Source organism: Telmatherina bonti, assembly GCF_933228915.1.
Source record: "Telmatherina bonti genome assembly, chromosome: 7".
In the NCBI taxonomy this organism is placed as follows: Eukaryota; Metazoa; Chordata; class Actinopteri; order Atheriniformes; family Telmatherinidae; genus Telmatherina; species Telmatherina bonti.
The window spans coordinates 17,201,321-17,204,285 of record NC_136625.1 but is presented as its reverse complement, the minus strand read 5'-3'; positions in this window follow the sequence as shown (position 1 = coordinate 17,204,285).

Here is a 2,965-nt window from a genome sequence, read left to right as displayed (position 1 = left end):
TGGTGCAAGATTACACCTAGTAAATAACTGTTTTATTTAAAAAAAAAAAAAAAAAACAACAACAAACAACACCCTTTTCCAAGTCAGTGTCTCTGCCTTGCTCCCCGTATTTTGTGTTGTGTTGTGTTATGTTATGTTATGTTATGTTATGTTATGTTATGTTATGTTATGTCATGTTATGTTATGTTATGTTATGAATGTCCTATCTTATATTATCTTTTTTTATATATTGTGTTGTCTTATCTTATCTTATCTTATCTTATCTTATCTTATCTTATCTTATCTTATCTTATCTCTTATTTTTAATTGTATTTAAACCTGATCTTTGTTTATACCTTTATCTTTCTATCTACATTTTAGAATCACAGACAGGAGCCGCAGGGAAAAGGTTTTTTCACAGCAGATAAGTTCATCATTTATTTAGTAATTAACGTAGAACAGACAGCCGTGATAAACCAGCTGACTTAATGCATTCTGCTGTGACAGGCTGAGAGGCCTTTATCTTAATATCATAATGTTTAAAATCCACAGCAATTATTCTTCACAGAGGCGTGAAATTGATTCCAAACATTTTCTTTTTCTCCTCCTCACACTGTTTGATCTCTGCTCCCCCGAGACAACCTTTAATAAAATTCGCCTTTGAAGGAGGACCATTTCTGCAACACTTACACATCTCACCTTAAGATTTAAAAAAAAAAAAAAAAAAAAAAAAAAAAAAAAAAAAAAACAGATTTCAAAGTGTCATTCTTGATTAATTTTTGTTTGTAGCTCAGAAGATAAAATGCTGTCACTGGCACAAGTGATGAGGTGTTCTAACACTCACTTAATTAAGAGATGGACATTTATTTATGGATAATATTTTATTTAAACAGACATGAGAAGCATGCTGGGATGGTTGCAGATCTAAGCAGAAAGCCTGCAGACCTGCACAGATGGGCTCTGTGAGGTCAGCACCACCTACTGGAGGCTGGATGTAAATTTGAAGCATAAGATGTGAAAGAACAGTGAAAACAGAACCTGTGGCTCATTTTCATTCTTAACTTTTTTTTTACTTGTGCTCCCACAGCCAACCATCTCATCATCTGCATGCTTTCAAAAGGTTGTAGATCACTCAGAAAATTGTATGCATGCTTTAATCTGATAATTGTGACAGAAAATTGGCCCATGACACCAAATAAACTCAATTAGTGAGCTAATGAATAAATATGTTTTGTTCTTCTTTTTGTCAAAACCATCCCATTATAAAGACTTTTATAATTTTCAGGTTTTTTAGATATATATTGATGCCAATTACATTAATCTTTTCAGTCTAAACTGGACTGACAGCAGAGGAGCTGTGCACAAGTCCAAACTTTACCAGACAACAGCTACAATTAGGGACATATGGGGCTTCCTAGAGTGCATGTTGTGTTCAGGCAGTCGTTACCACATGATGTTGTGTGTTAGCTGCCTTTAAAACTGTCAGCACCAGAAGTGCCTGTCTCCTGTGTGCAGGAGCTGCTGAAATGTTGGTGATTGTAAAGGAAAATGCCTGCAGTTCTTTGCCATTCAGAATATAATGTGTCAGCTGGAGAGGAGAAAGTAGCAGTTTGTCTCTGAGTGTGTCTTAAAAACTAGGAAGTGCTCACATTCAACCAAACTGAATTTGCAATCCAGTTCTTGCTAAAAGCAGCTTGTTCCATCAGGAGCAAGTCCACTCCACTTTTGTTCATTAGTAAATATGAGAAAAAGCAATGTAAATGTACAGTATGCTATTGTTGTTGTTGTTCTCATTATTATGTCATTTAATGAATGAACATTATATTGTGTATACATATTAAATCTGTGTTATTTATAGTTAAGTGATTGTAAAAAAAAAAAAAAAAAATTATGCCAAATATTCAAATAATAGCTATGGGTAGTTTGATGCGACAACAATGTGTAGCAGGCATTAAAATAAATATAAGTTTCCATTTATAGTGACTGCTGACTCATTTAGGGATGAGAAAAAATAAATCCTGAAACTTAGCCTGGTCTGGAGCAGGTTGGCTCCACAACATTTTTGCAGTAGTTCAGGTGGTGTAGCTGCTTGTCTTGTGACCTGATGGTCGGTGGTTCGAGTCCTGCTCCTCCTTGGTGCAGCCCTGTAGGGGACACTATTGTTGAGGTTCCAAGTCTGGATAAATGCAGAGGGTTGCATCAGGACATCCGGTGTAAAATGTGCCGATTCCACTGTGCAATTATTTTTCTGTTGCGACCCCTTCAGAGGGACAAGCCGAAAGGCATACAACATTATTATTATTATTATTATTATTATTATTATTATTATTATTATTATTATTATTATTATTATTATGCTTTAATGAAGTTATAGTTCAGTTATAGAGTAGAAGTAAATATAATGGTTATTAAGAAAACAAATTACTTGTGGGGATAAATTGTAGATATTTCCACTATGGGATATTTTGTTATGTTGAGCACAATGCAGTCCGTTTCAGTGTGAAAAAGGTTTAACCACAGTGTTTACTACCTGATTTCTTTACAATGCTTGTCTTGTCATTGCATTTCTTACATCAGTATTGAGAAATAAGTCAAAAAAAATTTTTTTTTAATTCTTATTAAGGTTTTTTTTATTTTTTGTTTGTTTTTGTTTTTTTTTATTTAATTCAATTACAAAAGAGGAATTTTCTGAGTGGCTTCATGTCAGATTTTTGTATGAACTGAATCTTTAAATTGCTTCCCAGAAGAGGTTTTCGGTTGACATGTTGTGGTTAGGAGAAAAAGTTTATGAGCGGACATGTTTACTTTCAGCTGTTAACTGTGTTGTGTGTCATTAGTCTGTCTTTTCCTGTAGTTTGTGTCCTGTTACTCATTTAAAAAAAAAAAATCTAGCAACATGCCAAAAGTGTTTTCAAAACAAGAAGCTAAAAAAACAAAATCTGTTCTAATGATTTGATCTGTGCTTTAACTCATCAGGGGTCATGCA